At 37.6% G+C, this 19,504-nt stretch overlaps 1 protein-coding gene across 3 annotated transcripts in view; it reads right to left on the reverse strand.

Annotated features, from left to right (window-relative positions):
* CAB39L (calcium binding protein 39 like) overlaps positions 1-19,504 on the reverse strand; it is a 166,926-nt gene that overhangs the window by 102,673 nt on the left and 44,749 nt on the right. The gene's annotated exons all lie outside the window — the stretch shown is intronic.

Raw genomic sequence — 19,504 nt, forward strand, 5'->3', positions numbered from 1 at the left:
ACAGCGTACACACTCAATTGGGTATGGAAATCTATCTTACCCAACAGGAAAATGGCGGGGGGGAAGGAGACAAGAGAGAAGAGGGATGATAGAGGGGAGGGCAGATTGGTAGAGGGGGTAATCAGAAGCAAACACTTCTGAGGATGGACAAGGTCAAAAGAAAGAATAGAATAAATGGGGGGCGGGATAGGATGAAGTGAAATATACTTAGTTATTCAAGCTGTATTGAGTTGCTTGCCTTTTCAATGAGGGTGGGTGGGGAGGGAGGAAGGAAAAAAATTTGGTATCCAAAGTCTTAAAAACACATGTTAAAAAAAATTGTTTTCACATGCAACTGGGAAATAAGAAATACAGGAAATGGGGTATAGAAATCTATCCTGCCCTACAGGAAAACAGAAGGGGAAGGGGATAAGAGAAGTGGGGGAGAGAGATAGAAGGGAGGGCAGATTAGGGGAAGGGGCATACAGAATGCATGCCATCTTGGGGTAGGGGGAGGGATGAGATAGGGAGAAAATCTGGAACTCAAAATCCTGTGGAAGTGAAGGTTGAAAACTAAAAATAAATAAATTTTAAAAAATAATATAGTTCTTCCTATAATTTGATTAATTTTGCCTTTATTTATTTACAGTATATGCTATGCCATGCAATGAATATACAGTATGTCCCAAAAATCTTAGTGTATTTTTAAACTTCAATAACTTCAGATCCATAAATGCTACATACTTAAAAAAACTAAAAAGGTTAATTATTTAAAATGTTAAAATATTGACATTTCTTATTAAAATTCAATATAACTGCCATGTGCTCTGTATCTAGTCAATTTTTAAATTGTAAAAATATTTGTGCTATGTATCTAGTCCAATTTTTAAACTCTAAAAATTTTTTTATCAGTGGCTGCCCAGTGACTAAAAGGATTGCACTTGTAATCCCAGCCTTAAAATCATTCAAAGAACAAGATTTCAATGCAAACACAACAGTTTTGACAAAAACTCCTCAACAAGAAGTCTAATAGAGATAGATCACATGACTGAGATGGCCAAGAAAGAGAACTTTACCTATCCACTGGTCTGAGAACGTATCATCTAAAAACTGCTGCACATAAAGAACAGAAAGATAGAGTGTCCTGTCTTGTTAAAATTGACATTAAAAATGTATTACTCAAAATTCACAAAACTAAATAAAGGAAATGTAAACACAATTTCAAATGATATTTTTTTAAGGCTGCAGTATTTATACTTCTGAAGTTATTAAAACTTAAAGCTGCATTAAGACTTTTGGGATACCCTTCATATTAGGTCTTGAGATTGGCTCATTACCTGTGGTGCTTTTAGGGATAATGTCCTTTCCCTTCTTACCTCTTTTTATTATAATTTTGCTCCCGTGAGCATACTGACTCACTCTGTTGGTGTTTTCTCCCACTGGTGAGTTCCTCCTGAGCTAGTATTTTAGAGAAGGGCCAAGACCAGCTATCTCTAATTCTTAGGACTCAGACCTCATGCCTTAGCTACCTCCTGACACCCATTGTATGGGCCCTGTCTACCACTGGTTAGTTCTTAGAACCTCCAATTTGAGGAAGGGCCCAGACCAGCCATACCTATTATCCCTCCACATGGCCACCTCCTCATGAAAAGCCCTCCTCCCACCACTTCTTCCATATTTGCATCATCTTCACCTCATGTACCCCTATTAATATAAGTTCCTTCTCTTTTCTCATTATTTTCTCCCTAATGTTATTACTTTCTCTCCCATGTCCTCTCTTCTCCTAATATCATCAAAGCAGAACAAAACCACATCTAGATCCTCTGCCTATTTTATATTTAACTTTCTCTATGGTCCTTGGAAACATTCAAATTCTGAGAGACCCAAAACTTTTTCAGTGTGGTTATTTTTGTGGAACTAGGTTCTTACTACCCCTCTTTTTTTTTTAATTCTTTGTTGTAAGGGATGGATCTCTTCAAGGAGGATAGGAGACACAATATAAAATTTAAATGATGTAAAAATAAAAGATGTCAATAAAAAAAATTTAAAGGCAAAGGAACCAACAAGGTGAAAAAACTGATGTTAGAAAAATTATTATGAACTTTTTTAATATAAATTTATTTATTTTTAGTTTTCAACATTCCCTTCCACAAGTTTTTGAGCTGCAAATTTTCACCCCATCTCCCCCCTTCCCCCACCCCAAGATGTCATGCATTCTGAATATCCCTTCCCCTACTCTGTCCTCTCTTCTATCTCTCTCCCCTTCTCTTATCCCCTTCCCCTTCTATTTTCCTGTAGGGCAGGATAGACTTCTGTACCCCATTTCCTATATTTATTTCCCAGTAGCATGTGAAAACATTTTTTTTAAACATATGTTTTTAAAACTTCAGGTTTCAAATTTTCTCTCTTCCTCCCTCCCCACCCACCCTCATTGAAAAGGCAGGCAACTCAATATAAGTTGTACATGTGCAGTTATGCAAAACACATCCATAGTAGACATGTTGTGAAAAACTAACTCTATTTCCCTTAATCCTATCCTGCCCTCCCATTTATTCTATTCTTTCTTTTGATCCTGTCTCTCCTCAGAAGTATTTACTTCTGATTAACCCCTTTCCCAATCTGCCCTCCTCTCTATCATCCCCCTGCTCTCTTGTCCCCTTTCCCCCCTATTTTCCTGTAGGGTAAGACAGATTTCCATACCCAATTGAATGTGTATGTTATTCCCTCCTTAAGCCAAATCCTATGAGAATAAGATTCACTCATTCCTCTCACCTTCCCCTGTTTCCCCTTCCACTGTAAGAGACTTTTCTGTTGTTTTGTGAGATAATTTACCCCATTCTACCTCTCCCTTTCTTCTTCTCCAATATAATCCTCTCTCATCCCTTAATTTTATTCTCCAGATATGACCCCTTAATCTTCAACTCACCCTGTGCCTCTATCTATCTATCTATCTACTATTATATATACTATACATACATATAATTTTTTTCCTCCAACTACCCTGATACTGACAAAGGTCTCATGAGTTATAAATATCATCTTTCCATGCAGGAATGTAAACAGTTCAATCTTAATAAGTCTCTTATGATTTCTCTTTCCTGTTTACCTCTTCATGTTCCACTTGAGTACTGTATTTGAAAGTCAAATTTTCTATTCAGCTCTGGTCTTTTCATCAGAATGCTTGAAAGTCCTCTATTTCACTGAATGACCATTTTTTCCCCTGAAGGATTATACTCAGTTTTGCTGGGTAGGTGATTCTTGGTTGTAATCCTATCTCCTTTGCCCTCCGAATATTATATTCCATGCCCTGCGGTCCTTTAATGTAGAAGCTGCTAAATCTTGTGTTATCCTGATTGTGTTCCCACAGTACTTGAACTGTTTCCTTCTGGCAGCTTGTAATATTTTCTCCTTGACCTGGGAACTCTGGAATTTGGCTACAATATTCCTAGGAGTTTTCCTTTGGGGATCTCTTTCAGGAGGAGATCTGTGGATTCTTTCAATTTCTATTTTGCCCTCTGGTTCTACTATATCAGGGCAGTTTTCCTTGATAATTTCTTGAAAGATGATGTCTAGGCTCTTTTTTTGATCATGGCTTTCAGATAGTCCAATAATTTTTAAATTCTCTCTCCTGGATCTATTTTCCAGGTCAGTTGTTTTTCCAATGAGATATTTCACATGTTTTCTAATTTTTCATTCTTTTGGATTTGTTCTACTGTGTCGTGATTTCTCATAAAGTCACTATCTTCCAATTGCTCTATTCTAATTTTTAAGGAAGTATTTTCTTCAGTAAGCTTTTGGACTTCCTTTTCCATCTGGCCAATTTTTCTTTTTAGGGCATTTTTCCTCATTGGCTTTTTGGACCTCTTTTGCCATTTGGGTTAGGCTATTTTTTAAGGTGTTATTTTCTTCAGTATTTTTTTGGGTCTCCTTTAGCATCACTCTCAGTTTTTCCTCTACTTCTCTAACTTGCTTCTCAAAATCGTTTTTGAGCTCTTCCATGGCCTGGGACCAATTCATATTTTTCTTGGAGGCTTTGGATGTAGGGGCTTTGACTTTGTTGTCTCTTCTTCTGGTTGTATATTTTGGTCTTCTTTTTCACCAAAGTAAGATAATATAGTCTGACTCTTTTTGCGCTGCTTGCTCATGATCCCGGCCAATTACTTGAGTTTTAAACTCTTTGTTAAGGTACGAATCTGCTTCCAATGTGGAGAATGTACTGTCCCAAGCTTCGGGGTTTGTACAGCTGTTTTCAGAGATACTTGTAGGGACCTGTAAATTTTCAGTTCTTCCAAGGTGGTATGATAAGGGGCAAGGTGTTTACTCCTTTCCTGGCCTGAGACTACAAGTACTCCTTTCTGTCCTGTAACTGTGAGGAGGGGCTTCTCTCCGCAATCACTACAAGCTCCACCAAGCCAGCGCTCCTCCTCACCCCTGTACTGCCACCCAGAACTGTGGCCCAGATCCAAACATGGGCAAAGGAAGAGATTCCTGCCTCAGCACTGGCAAAGAGATCCCTGCAATCCCTCTCTGATCAGCCACTGGATTCCCCCTCAGTCTGTGGGCCGGAAGCTCAGGAAGCAGCTGCCCCTCCACAGGGCCACGCTCTTGGGGAATGGAGCTGAAACCCCGCCTTCCTTTCTCAGGCACCGACAGAAACAGACTTTTCCCACTGACCTTCTAATTTGTCTTTGGCATTGGTGGATTGAGGAATCTGGAAACCTCCACAGCTGCCTGAGATTCAGTCCTCTGAGGCCTGCTCCAGGTTTGCTGCAGCCTGCGCACCCACGCTGCGCTGCGCTGTGCTCCCAGCCCGGTACAACACACCTTTCTGATCAATCATCCACGTTGTCTTGGGCTGGAAATTTGTTTCACTCTGTCTTTTTGTGGGTTCTGCTGCTTCAGAATTTGTTTAGAGCCATTTTTTATGAGTATTTGGAGGGGTTTGGGGGACAGCTCAAGCAAGGCACTGCTTTCACTCTGCCATCTTGGCTCCGCTATTATGAACTTTTTAAAGAGGACAGTTTTTAATCAAATCTTTCAGGCCAAGAAGAAAAATAAGATCTGAATAACCACTGCAAAGAAGCAAGGGAGAATGGACAGGGAAATTATTACCACGGTCCAGGAGGCAGGGGTAGTTAATTTGTGAGGGGAGATGGCTATGGTTGTTGCCAACAGCTTTTTTTTTTTTTTAGTTTTTAGGCAACTGGGGTTAAGTGACTTGCCCAGGGTCACACAGCTAGTAAGTGTCAAGTGTTTGGTCTGAGGCCGGATTTGAACTCGGGTCCTCCTGACTTCAGGGCCGGTGGTCTATCCACTGCACCACCTACCTGCCTTGCCAACAGCTTTTAATAGCTCCTTTCCCACTCTAAGACTACCTAGAAGCAGCAGGTAAAAACAGAGAAAGCCCAGACCACTGGACTAGTGTTTAAACTGACCCATGAACTGCAATGGCAGAATTTTGTGAGTTGAAAGAAAGTAGAAAAAGAGCTAGATCAACTCTTTCCACAGCAGAGAAAACTGTCCTAAGGATTCGGTGTTCCTGGATGCTGCTCTCTTTGTCTATGTTCCTTCGTGTTTTGTGAGTCCATAGAGAAGTTTTCTATGTCAGGTTATGCTGTAAGCTCCCTGAAGTCTTGGGTACAGAGAACACAAAAGGATTTAGAAGACAAAAACAGTCATAACAGGAGGAAGCAAACTGTAGTGGAAAGAGCCCTGGCTCTGGAATACAAGACCTTGGGTTCAAATCCCTCTGCTGATGCTGTCCTCCGGTGTGGTCTCAAACAGGCCATTGGACCTCCCTGCTTCTGTTTCCTCATCTGTAAACTGAGAAGGTTGGATAAAATGGTCTCTGAGGGCTCCTCCGGTTCTAGACCTGTGAAACCTATTTTTGCTACTAAGTCTCTATATCACTTTGGAGAGTCACTTTATCCTCCATGTAAAATGAAGGGGTTAAAAGAAAGCCCTCTTAGTGCAAAGTCTCCAAACCATGAAGCTGTTGACTATACATTCAGCAACAGTGGCTTTTTTGACAATAGCTTCTTCGTTCTTTATTCTCACTTATGCCTGTGTCAGGGGCAGGGAGCTCTTGACAAGAACAGAGTAAAGGGATTTTAAAATTAAACAAACAAACAAACAAACCAAAAAAACCCCCAACAACCCAACAACAACCCCCTCTTCCTCTCTCCCCCTCCCCACCCCCAACTCAGGAAACAAGATGCAAATAGTTCCTAAAAAATAAAAAATCCCAATGCCACAGGCATGGCCGCAAAGCAGAGACAGGTGGGAGGTATCTGAGTATGAAGCATTGCATATATTTTCGGCCTTTTTCAATCTATTTTGGTTTTGCTAATTTTTCTCTTCTTTTTGTTTAAAAAAATTAGCTATCATATGACATGACTAAATGGGGGAGGGAGAGGAGAAGAACTGAGAGAAATGTATGAAATATAAAACCAAAAGATATCAATAAAATATAAATTAAAAATATCAATTAAAAAATGGTCTCTAGTTCTCCATGGTATCAACTTAGGAATTATAGTAGTTTCTAAGGAAAAGCAGTTTCCTTTTTATTCATTATTACTATGAAAGGCAGCTTTACAAAAAGAAAAAAGAAAAAAGTTATTGATATTTTTATTCAAAGAAAACCATTTGTTTATACAGAAAATTATATAAAACTTCACATAATGTGGCCTCATTTTATAAATTCAATATCAACTAATTAATGTAGTTCAATTATTTTAATGCATTTTCAGTTAAGTTTCTTTAAATATTCATTAAACAATGCAAATTATTTCCCCCTGCACAGGGAGTCTACTGCTACCTGTTGCAACCTCATTTCCTGCCTCCTCAGCTGAGAAGAGGCGCCAAACCTTCCTGTGACTGCTCTCTTGTGCCTTCTATGTCCTACTGGGCCTAGCATGTCATCTTAGGGAAGGCAGCAAGGAGCAGGACCAATGATTTCTATATGCCCCAAAGCAATGTTTTCCATCATAAGGCACTTCCTCTAGCCTGAACTCCAAGCTCATTTGGGAAGGGGACTGGCACCCTCTCAATGAAGAACATTCTCACACCTGGTCACATCCTTTATATCTCAGTGACTCTGAAACTCTTGCAGGTCACCATCCAAATCCTATCTCCCAACCCACCCCCCAATACAAATTCCTTATTCCCAGCCTCCTCAACCCTTCTACCACAAAGTTTCAATTCAGCCCTCCATTGTGCACTGTGGAATGCCTGTTCCATAGGCAACAACTTTCTCTTCATCTTAAAATCTCCCACTCTTTCCATTTACTAGTTATTATTGAAACTTGTCTCCCCCTTGATGACGCAACCTCCCTAATCAACCTTGTTAATACCAATTGCACTTTCACTCATTCTCCTTGGTTGAAATGGGAGAGTTGGAATGCTTCTCCTTGATCCCCATTGATACATCTAGGTTCTCTCCCTATTTCCATCACTTAGTGACCTCTCTTTCTTTGAGGTTCATGCTCTTCATGTATACCATACAATCAAAATCCTTGTAGCTATTATCTACAGACCCCAAGTCACTCTTCCTTCCTTCCACCCTCAATGAGTTCAACACATGGCTCACAAATTTTCTCTTCTCCTCAACTCCTGGCACTTAGCACAATGCTTAGCTTAATGTAAATGCTGATTAAATGCCTTTTCATTCATTCATCAAATGAGATAAAATATATATAAAGTGCTTGACAAACCTTAAAATGCTATATAAAATTCATCTATTATTATTATTAGATATATATTTCCTCCCCCTCACTAGATAATAACTTAGTGAAGGCAGGATATATATTTTATCTTTATACCTCCTGTGGTGCCTCAAACAAAGTATATATTCAAAAGTTTGCTGAATGAATGAGTTGAATCTCAAATTAAATCCACACAGTTTCATGGATAGATAGCCACAGCATGGTGTGGAAGTTACCTGGTATTCTGAAGGACATGGCATCAGGATACAAACTGTGGGAAGTTTTATGAGAATACTGGTCAAAGACTGGATATTTCTTTTCGAATGTAGGAAGGATCAATACAAGAAGGCTGGCCGCAGGGTGATGAATTGTCCAGTCAGGGTGTAAGACAGGAGAAGAATATTACCTGCGTCAATGGAGGGAATGTCCACACCAATGATATTACATATGGAGAGGAGGTAAGGACTAGACCCATGATTTAATTTGCATAGAGAAGGGTGATGAACTTGAGTCATGGGACTTGAATACAAATCCTAGTTCTGCCATTTACTTCCTATGTGCTCTTGGGCAAATTGCTTAACCCCTGCGGGCCTCATAAAAGAGGGGGTTGGACTAGATGATCTCTAGGTCTTGTTTCTATGCTCTCTATCAACAAGGTTAATTTAGAAAAGAGAATAGGCATCAGACCAACGAGAAGGTTATTATAACAGTCTAGGCATATAAAAGGGCTTAGGCTAGTGGCAGCAGTGGGAATGGGAAGAGATGAATTTGACAGATGCTTTCTAGGACATAGGAACATAACTTGGTAACAGGATACAGCAACAGGAAAAGGAAGGAAGCAGTCAAAGATGGCTCCTAGATTTCAAGCAGGTGAGGATCCAGACATCAGGTCAACCTGCCACCAATACAGACTGAATCCCAGTCTTACTGTACTTCCTCTCCATCACCTGAGAAAATCAAACCAATATCTAAGCTGGGTCCTAGGGAACAGCTATCATGGGTAACTGGAAAGGCAGAATGTGTCAAAATTTACTATTAACTATTTCAGATGAGATGCAGAGATATCTAAAATTTCTGTTTTGCTTGGCTTTTTGCTGTTGCTTTTGTGGTTTTGGTCAAATAAGGTTGCTCTTTCTCTATTAAAGCCTTACTCTGATTACCCAGTGATATTAATCCTGACATAGAGGTCACTATAGTTCTTGATGGATACACTAATGGAGCTCAAGTTCTGGCTGTCCAACTAAGCTAGAAAGGCTTTGAATACAGTCCAGTTACAGACTGTGTTTGACATCTGAGGACCAGTCTAAAGTCAGTCACTTGTTCACCAAATTGGGTAAAGAGTGATGAGCCTTTTTTATAGCAACTCTCAAACACTGTCAGTTTAGTTACAGACAGGTTGTGATCTGCAACAGTGAAAAGAATACCAACACAGATGGTGCTGGTCTTGTCATAGATTGTTGAAGGAAAGCTATTTCTATTAGTTTTTAAGCATCACATAGCCTGACAACACGACTGTGTTGTATAGGGCCAGCTTTGACTTTAGAAAGACCTATGGTTAAGTCTGAAACATACACACTGTAACTATTGGCATAAACTCAGAATCCCAAATAGGTTTTTAAGATGAATTATTGCTTATCTTCATTTGTGGAAGTACACACACACACACACTCACACACAAATACATCCACACAGAGTAACATAAACTTTAATTAAATAAAACTAGTACAATGGTGTTCCTATTAGTCAGACTTTCAGGAACCTCAATCTTTTAAAATATTTCAATCTAAAGTCATCATCCACGAAACAAAATTACCACAACTGGAGACAAGTCAAGATGATTGCATAAGAAGAAAGAGTACAGCCCAGCTCCTTCACAACTACTCCAACAAAGATCTAAGGAGAGTTCCCAACTCTGCCTTGACTGAGGACTGATCAGAAATCTGAAAAATTATAGTGGGGCATCTTTCCAGTGCCACTATTACAAATTTAACCAACAGACAAGTGACCAGGGCTAGAACTATAGTAAAGGGGTCAGCCAGAATTGAGGATTCATCCCTGGGTCCAGGTCAGCTACACAGGGTCCCTCAGAGGACCTGGGGTCTTGGATTCAGCCTTCAGCACTCCAAAAAGACAGTATTGTGGATCACAGGCTCAGGAACCAAGTTGAGGATAGAATTAGGTCAGCAGTGTGTAAGGTCACCAAGAGGGGATCACAGACTAAACCTTGGGCCTAGAACAGGGTTTGAACCAATAGCAGTCCCAAAGCATATTGATGCCTTAGTTCCAGGCCCAAAACAGTCTAGGGCAATATAGGTCTAAACCTGCTAAGAGCTGCTGAGCCTTTGAGCCAGCAGACAAGGACTGGGGCCAACTATTTCTACCAGAACTTCATCCAGGCACAAGTCTGCAGCTATGCTGTCCTGAAACAAATAAGGATCTGGAGTCTGGAAAGCCCAAGAAGGCAGCAATCAGCCCATATCCTTGATCTGACCATATAAGGCCCACTGAAAGTATACAACTCTCTGGCCCCACTCATCCCTTTGATCCTTAAAGAAGACAGCATTCAAAACTCAAAGAACATAAATAGCAGCAGGTATGAGAGGCCAGCCCCATACAAGGCCACTACAATCTCAAAAGAAACAGACAAAGCCTAGTTCTAATACAAAGTCCCAGTCAAAGAAGTAAGGCTGGGGGAAGAAATAAGTAAACAAAAAAAGACAAAGCACTATTGTAATGTCAGGGAGGCTCAAGATTCAAATCCAGAAGAGAAAAACTTGGGCACACATTCAGTGAGATCTAGTAAATAAGAAAATGAAGCAAGAGTTCTTAAAAAAGTTTAAAATGGCAGAAGTAAAATGAGAGTGACAAAGAAAGAAACTGTAAAAGAAATGAGAGCTTCAGGGAAAAAACTTAGGGAATTAGCAGCTTAGCACAAGAGGTATGAAACTACCCAAGTAACAGATTCCTTTAAAATTAGAATGGATCAAAGAGAAGTTAATGACTCCATCAGATAACAAGAAATATGAAAACAAAGTCAAAAGATTAGAAAAATAGAAGAAAATGCATGACATTTCATGTCAAAACAAATGACCTGGAAAAAAGATAAAGGAGAAATAATAATCATAGGATTACCTAAAAACCCTGAGGGAAAAAAGACTAGATAACATATTTCAAGAAATCATAAAGGAAAACTTCCCATACATATTAAAACAAGAGAGCAAAGTGAAATTAGAAAAAATCCACTGATCATCTTCTGAAAGACCACCCAAAAGGAAAACTCCCAGGAATGTTCTAGTCAAAATACAGAGCTTCCAGGCCAAAGGAAGCATTCCTGGTGAAAAGATTAGAGTTAAATGGAAACTCTGAAATATAAATGGGGGGAGGTGGTGAAGGGAGACAAAAAAGGGAAAACACTTGAGCAAAGGCAAGTATTTACATTTTAATGGGATGGGAGGAATGATACAAATTTCCTCTAAGAACAGAGTCAAAGAAGAAAGAGGGACAAGGTGTGATTTTGTTATATTTTGATGATCTTAAAAGAAGAAAGTAAAGAGGTAGAAGAAGGATATACCAGTGAAAAGCGAAAGAATGAAGAATAACATATCTCACAAAATCAAGAGCACAAGTAGAAGTCTATAGAAACAAGGACAGGGTGGAGTAAACTGGCTTATTGGACTTCACTTTCATATAATCTGGTCAAAGGAAGGTAGAACACAAATACACACACAGTTTATTGTACAAAGTCATTTAATTCAACAGGGAAACAGGAAAGAATAAGAAGGAGGAAAAAGGGGAATACGCAGGGTAGTTTTAGACAGTGATTAATCATAAGCAAAACAAATCCTAAACTTGAGGAGACCATAAACATGAAGTTTTTAAGGGAAAATGGGGTTTGGGTGAAGGAAAGAAAAGAGAGATAGAGAGAGAGAAGCTCATTACATCAAACATAGAGCATTGGCGCACATTCTTGTTCTAGAATGCTCTTTATCTCTGTAAAGAGGAAGTGGGGAGCAGAGTTTGAAGGAAACATAAGATAATAAGGAGGGAAATAATCAACTCCTAACTGTGAATATGAATGGAATGAATTCATCCATAAAAAATAGAAGAGGATAGCAGAATGTATTAGAAAACAAAATCCAACAATACATTGTTTATCAGAAACACATTAGAAACATAAAGATTGACAAAGAGTTAAAATAAAAGAGTTGGAATAAAAATCTATTATGCTTCAACTGAACTAAAAACTACTATATTTGTACTCTAACATCTCAGGACCTGATATATCAGATGAGAAAGTGGAAATGGCACCAAAGAAAATAAAGTCAAAAAGAACAAGTGGAACTAAACAGAAATCTGCTGGAAGCACAAAATTTTAAAGGTATTTAGTCATTAATAATTTACTAAATGCTTTTTATGTATGAGAGGCACTACCCTAAGTATTGAGGATACAAAGAAGATATCCATTTGGAGATGTCCAATAGGCAGCTGGAGATGCAAGTCTGAATGCTAGGAGAGAGGTTAGGGCTAGATAAGTAGATCTGGGAATCATCAAAGTAGAAATGCTAATTAAAACAATGGGAGAGGATGATATCACCAACTGTAATAGTATATAGAGGGAGAAGAAAAGAGAGCTTACTTGGGATTCACATTTAACACATGTTAAATACAAGATTGGGAGAGACACTAGCAATTTGGGGGATCAGGAAAAGCTTCATGCAGAAAATGGTCCCTGGGCTGTATTATCAATGGAATAGAAGGACTTTATGAGGGAGAAGTAAAAATAAGTACATTACAGGCATGGGAAATGATGAGTACAAAGCCATAAAGGCATGGAAACTGGACATGGAGTGTCATGAGAGGGAGTAATGTCTAATAAGGCTAGAAAGATAGTTTGGGATCACATCGGGTAGAGCTTTAAATGCTAAAGAGGAGTTTATATTTTTTCCTAGAGGCAACAGGAAGCCCCTGGAGTTGGTTGCATGAGTCAAATGGTCAGATATGCATTTAAGGAAAATTACTTTGGCAGCAATACATAAGATAGACTGGAGTGGGAGGAAACTTGAGGCAGTGATACCAAATTAAGAGGCTATTGCAATATTCTAGGCCAAGAGTGGGGACCCTGTGGCCTCCAGGCCACATGTGGTCCTCTAGGTTCTCAAGTGCAGCCCTTTGACTGAATCCAAACTTCACAGAACAAATCCCCTTAATTAAAGGATTTGTTCTGTAAAACTTAGACTCAGTCCAAAGGCTGAACCCAAGGACCTCGAAGGCTACATGTGGCCTTGAGGCCATAAGTTCCCCAAATAGTGATGAAGGCCAGAAATGAGGCAGTAGCTGTGTGAGGTGAGATAAGTGGGTAGATGAGAGAGATGTTATAAACGGGGTAGAAATAATAAGATTTTCCAAGTGATTAGATATGTAGGATAAGGGAGTATGAGGACTCCAGGAAAATGCAAAGATTATGATTCCAAGACACTGGAAGATTGTGCCTTCTACAGAAGTAGAAAAATCTGAACAGAAGAGATTTTCAGGGGAAAGACAATGAGTACAGCTTGGGACATGCTGATTATAAGATGCCGCTAGAATATCCAGTTTGAAATGTCTATTAGGCAATTGGACAAAGTCCAACAGCTTAGGGAGAAAAGTAGCAGAGAAATGATAATATGGGAAATACTGACTAAAAAACAGGAAGAATGTCCCATTGTGATAACCTACTGTTGAAAGTAGATTTTTGGTAAGCTATAACTAACTTCATTTTGTTCTGTGTTTGCCATTTTGCTGCAGGACCAGCTGCAACAGCTGTTCTCTTCAGTGTCTTCTTTCCTCTAATAGGCACAAAAAGACTTAATTGCTACAAAAGGAGGACTTCAACAGCCCAAGGAAAGTTTTCTTCTCTTATCTGACCTGAAAGGCCAGATGTATGGTTACTTTTGATTGAGTGCAGCTGGTTAAAACTAACAAGGACACATTCTTTCTCTATCTCCTATAGCTAGCAAGGTCTATTCTCCTAACTGAACACATTCTTTTCTTTTCTTTCTTTTTTTTTTTTTTGTATAACCAGCGGCACTGTAACGAGCAACGATCTTTTTTTCATTGTCTCATGTAATAGATAACTACTAACCAAACTGTTAATGACACACATTTCCAACAACTGCTGATAGAGTGTGTCACACTCTGAGTGAATAAAATGCAGTAAAATCAGTCTCTGATTCATGCTAGCTTATTTATTGGAAATGGCTAGTTGACTGATTCACACAACGCACTAAGGAAAGCAGCTTGTCAAGAAGCCCAGATATTTGGCAATCAAATCATTCCTTCTAAGCACAAGTGAAGAAAGCAACTACCCTTCTCAACACTTCAGTTTGCAAAGGCAAAGCCAAAAATCTATTTGAAAAGAATGCTGCCCCAATTTTACATCTATCTGGCATGGATGTGTCTATAGTTAGGCAGATCAGGAAGCACAAGTCAAAAAGCTGCTTGAATTAAGGGAACTAGAACATTATAATGAAAGGCTATTAATCTTAACTCTCCCCCACTTCAGATTAAAGAATAATATTTTAATAATACCAAATACACATAACTTCCAAATTAAATAGAATAAAAAGCTCTCAAAATACATATACTTAACAAAAGAAAGCAAAATTTTGTGAGAAGAGGAGGAAGCATATATCATCTCCAGCACTGTACAATATATACTTTCATCGAATCTACAATAAGCTTGCATCCCAATACTTTCATCTAATTACAAAAATCAATCATATTATCTACCTACACAATAGTTTAATGAATACTAAAAATAAAAGAATAACAGAATACTACATTATTTGTCCCAAGACCACTTCTATATAAGCTCCACTAAACATAAAGATGAGAAGGAATAATAATAGTGATTCACATTTATACAGTAAAGTTCACAAGGCACTTTCTTTAACATAACACAACTCTATGAAGTAGGTGGCAAAGGTATTGCTATCACATTTTACAGATGAGGAAACTGTGATTCAGCAAGATGAAATGACTTGCTGTAAAGTATTAGAGCCAGGATCTGAAGCAAATTTAATTCAACTTTCTGTATACTAAGGTTATCTTATTTGAAAGCATACTATTTATTATTCATTTTATTTGGTTTTTAAATTATTTCATATTTATCTAACAGAAAGAAATAAAAAATATCCATCAGTAGGCAAAAACATTTTTCAATTTTTTTTTTTGTGAGGCAGTCGGGTTGAAATGACCTGCCCAGGGTCACACAGCTAGGAAGTGTCAAGTGGCTGAGGCCGCATTTGAACTCAGGTCCTCCTGACTCCAGGGCCAGTGCTCTATCCACAGGGCCACCTAGCCACCTCCATTTTTCAATTTTTAAAAAATGAACTTTCTTTATCTCTCCATTCATAAATACATGACATAAATAACACACATACTGTAAATTTCTTTACAAATTTCTATGTGTATTGAGGGTAATTAAGTATTAACAACAGAACATAGGTTGCTAAGGATTAAAAAGATATTTATTTAGAATAATGGCCAAAGAAAATTTTGAAATATTAAAAAAAAGGCAAATCTCAAAAAAATAAAACCCAGTGTTTGGCAAATGAGGACAAAAAGCACAAATGTAATCTCCTGAGGTTTTCAAAACTTATTGGAAATCAGCCATAAAACAATTTAAGAATGGAATGAATACCCAAACTCACAAAACCTACAGAATTTCTTAAATACTGGAAAATGCAATCGCAATATAACAACTTTGCTTCTACATACTTCATTGTCTAGGACGGTGAGCTAAACATCATTTAGGATTTAGGACTCCATTCCTAAATCATTCTAGGGCACTGTGAATATGAATTTTAAGTGTTATTATTTTAAACAATTATTCTGTTATAAACTTTAAACAATTATGTTAAAAAGAATCACATTGAATGGATCCTCTGGAGGATTTATGAAAAAAAAAACACATATAAAAACTGCACAGAACAAGAAGGCATTGATGGATACCAGTGGCTGCAGTACTCACATGGACAGTATCACAATTCCATCAGAGTATAAATACATTTTAAAATAAGACCTTCATATAGTTATTCCCTGTCTCTATTTTCATCCCCTTCCCTGCCTTTGGATATGCATACATACAAATATTTATGAATGTATTATTTTTATATAGTTGAAATATATTTATTTATTGCAGCTAGGTGGTTCGGTGGATAGAGCACTGGACCTGGAGTTTGGAAGATCTGAGTTCAAATTCAGCCTCAGATACTTAATAGTTGTAGGACCCTGGGCAAGTCAACTGTGTGCCTCAGTATACTCACCTGTAAAATGAGCTAGAGAAGAAAACGACAAACCACTCCAGTACCTTTTCCAAGAAAACCCCAAATGGGGTCACAAAGAGTCATACAGGACTGAAACTGACTGAACAACAATAATATATGTATGTTACCATGCTTGCTTTGGTTTTTGACTCTATAGCATTTAATATTTTCATAGTTTTCATTTTTATTATATTACTTTTATTTTTAAAATGTTTTATTATGTTCATTTATTCGCAAATTATATTTACTATATAATATTTAAATGAACAAGTTTTGAAAATGCAAGTAATAATGTGACTTGCATATCTTTAAACAGATGATTTTATTTTTTATTATGTTCTTAGGATAAATTTTCAGTAATGGGGTTATTGAGTCAAAGGACAGGATTATTTTAACCCTTAAGCAGACTGCTATGCTTCTTTCCAAAAAAATTCCACTAATTTACAATACTATCAGTAATGAATGAGTGTACCTATTTCCCCCAGTTTATTAGCCCTGAGTTTTGTCATTTTTTTTTGACAATTTGGTGGGTATAAGGTAGTACTTTGGATTGTTTCAAGTTTCACATGAATTCCTGCTATAATTTCAAATGTCATTCTTTTAACTGCAATATTTGCTAGAGTCTCTTCTCCAAAGTTCTGCTCTGATGCTTCATTACAGCATGATGGTTAGCCTATGTTTTCAAAGGCTATTATATCTCAAAGCACTTTCTACCTTGATGGAAATGTTCCTATTACAGTCTTGGCAAGAAATCATTTGCTTTCTGAGGTCCAGTATAGCTAAGTACAAAGAGGCTTGTCACCAGTAGGCTTGCCAAGTAGGGAGGAAGTCTTTGTCATGAAGGGACGAATTCTTTGAACATGGCAACCCATGAAACAAAGAAAAATTTAAAACTACTCAGTTTGGTGCAGATTGAATTTGTGTGGTTTGAATTTGTGGGGTTTTGTTTTTGTTTTTTCATTTCAATAGTTTTATTAAATGATTACTTTCTTAGTACCAGAACATAGTGGTACTTTGTTAGGTTACTTCAGCCAACTTAAGTTTGTATTGATGATTAGAAAGGAAATTGTTCAATGAAACAGGTGTTTAGGAATAACTGAAGAGTGCATCTGTAAAACGCTTTACAAAATGAAGCATAAGACAAATGAGACATACTGTGGTTTAAAGAGGAGTTCCTTCCCCCAACATGATGTCAAAGGGAAATTTAAACTAGTCATAGCTACTGTGGAAGTTAAGCTATATATTGCACTGATTAACTATTTGCTTTCCCAAACCTATATGTCAATTTAGATTCATTAATCTACAACTAGCCTTAAGTGCTCCAACTACCACATACTGTTGTTTATTTGAATCTTGACAGACAACTCACTTTAGTATACCCACATAAATTCCTTTTTTTTTTGGTAAGGCAATTGAGGTTAAATGACTTGCCTAGGTTCACACACCTAGTAAGTTTTCAAGTGTTTGGTTTGAGGTCAAATTTGAACTCAGGTCCTCCTGATTCCAGAGCCCATGTTCTATCCACTGTGCCACCTAGCTGCCCCCATAAATGGCTTTTAAATACAAAGCTCTATACTAACAGTCCAGTTTCATACCAACAGCAATCTTAATTTAAAAGCTCTGGAGTGTTAGCATTAGCATACATTGCTTTAGAAGGGCACAGCTAAGGTTTCAGACTGGCAGACTATGAGAGTTGCTTGTACAATAGAAAGCAATATTTTTTTAAGGAGCTAGATATTGAGATAAAAATCATTCTATAATTTATAAAACTTTGTATACCACATAACTTGTTCCCTAGGATAATGTTGAAGATCACTTAAATTTAACATATCTGTCTACAACTTTAATAGAATTTTATAATCAAATTTAAATTGAAAAATATGCCAAAAAATAAGTCTTTAGAATTATTGGATTATCTAGTTGAAGGCTTTAACAAGGTTGTTTATACTGCCTCAAAGGCTATACTAAACTGCATCATACCATTTTTCTGAAGTTGATCTGTTTTGATGTGAACTTGCATCACAATTCAAATACTACCTATAATCAGCATACCAATCCAGATACTACTAGGTTGGATCAATATTAACTGTCAATTCACAGTACAGTCTCCATCTTCATTCTACATCAGGGTTTCACAGTTTAATTTTAGTTTTCACAAACACGCTTCAAAGATCATAATTTAGTCCTGAACACATTTCCAACTACAGCACACATAGTCAATTTCCAACCATAGCCTGCTTTCCTCTCAAGGCTGAAAACATCAATGCTAACCTAGTTGCTATGTTTCAGGCTTCAAAGCTTAAATCCATTCTAATCCTGGAGTCCACTGTTCTGATGTGAAATAAGCCTTCAAAATAGCTGAATTTCTTCACCATAAGAATCCTATTAAGACCTAATTTCAGGGATTGTTGGAAGATAAGCAATTTTGTAATAACTATGCTTCAACCGACATGCAGTATGCCCAGACACAATCTATTTCAACTTCTGAACATTTTGTTTAGAACACTTGTTTGATGAGTATTCAGTGAGGCACTTTTGTGCAGACTGAATTTGTAATGACAATGGCAAAGTTGAAAAAGAAGAGAAGGGAGGCTTCTAGGAATCACCATTTTTAGACCAGTCATAAACATTAATATAACTATAGGTACCATAAAACATACAATCTCTGCTGAAAGATGACTGAATATTGAACAGTGAAAGAACTTACAGAATATTGAAAGAACTGAACCATAAAGCTAAAAGAGAAAAGAAAATTACAACTAAATAGAAAGATGGCTCACATATTCTCCTTAAAGGGACAAGCAAAAGAGTTGTCTTCATTGTGTAACCAAAGGCAACAAGAAATACCATTTCACAAGACATATAGTCATCTCAATTGAAGTGCTCACTATGAGCAAAAAGACCACCATGAATCTGGCAGCTAGTGTCTCAACAGCTGTTGTAAAGTTTAAAAAGATAGAGAAACACTATAATAACTTCATAGGATTCTAGAAATGATATTCTCTTGATAACTCAGTTAAAACAGCCCTTGTGTCCCCTTTTTTCTTATGACACTGACACCACCCTGGGTCTCCTCATCACTTCATGCCTAGACTTATTTCAATAGCTTCTGGTTGGTATCCTGGTCTCAAGTTTCTCCCTATTCCAAAATATACTTCACTGGGCTATCAAAGTGATTTTCCGAAAGAGGATGTGTCACCCCTTACTAAGTAAACACTAGTAGCTATTACCTTTAGCATAAAATATAAAATCCTGTTTGGCTTTTAAAGCCTTTCTTAATATGGCGTTAGAGCTTATTCTTCTAATCTTCTTTCCCTCCATGAACTCTACAGTCTTGTGACCTTAGCCTTCTTGTTGCTTCTCACGCAAGACACTCTACTCCATACTTTCTGATTTTTTAAAATTAGATTTTATATTATTTTAATGAAGATCCACCTTCTTTCCCTTCTATATTCCCCACCTCCGATCCTGGGAAAGATTTTTTTTCCAAATTACCTGCTTCTCTTCTAATTTTAG

Source organism: Phascolarctos cinereus, unplaced genomic scaffold (assembly GCF_003287225.1).
Source record: "Phascolarctos cinereus isolate Bilbo 61053 unplaced genomic scaffold, phaCin_HiC Scaffold_726;HRSCAF=1367, whole genome shotgun sequence".
Classification (NCBI taxonomy): Eukaryota; Metazoa; Chordata; class Mammalia; order Diprotodontia; family Phascolarctidae; genus Phascolarctos; species Phascolarctos cinereus.